Genomic DNA, 480 nt, shown 5'->3' with positions numbered 1-480 from the left:
TTCATCGTGCATTTTTTATAATGAGGTTTACTTAGCATTTTAAGTAAACATATGGTTTGAAGAGCAACCTAGCATTTCTAAGATGGCCGAACACCCATAAATGTTATTGGAATTACGGCCGAAAACGTCACTAACAGAGAGGGTACCCAAGTGCCGAATCAATGCATTCCAATAATTTCACGTGAGAACCATATAGTGAATTTGCAATATTTATTAGTAGGGTAATCTTTAGTTCTGATCTGTGAGGGTTGTTTGCTATGATGGTTAATCTTTAGTTCTGATCTCTGTGGGTTGTTTGCTATGATCAGAAGTTAATGATAAATGAGAATTAAAATAGGCGAATGTCCAAAGTTTGTTTGTTTGTTTTTTGAATTTCGCGCAAAGCTACACGAGACGTTCCTAATTTAGGAGTGAAATACTAGAGGGAAGGCAGCTAGTCAACCCACCGCCAACTTTTGGGCTACTCTTTTACCAACGAAT

Source organism: Limulus polyphemus, unplaced genomic scaffold, assembly GCF_000517525.1.
Source record: "Limulus polyphemus unplaced genomic scaffold, Limulus_polyphemus-2.1.2 Scaffold852, whole genome shotgun sequence".
In the NCBI taxonomy this organism is placed as follows: domain Eukaryota; kingdom Metazoa; phylum Arthropoda; class Merostomata; order Xiphosura; family Limulidae; genus Limulus; species Limulus polyphemus.
The sequence above is the reverse complement of the archived record's forward strand: the minus strand, read 5'-3'. Positions refer to the sequence as shown.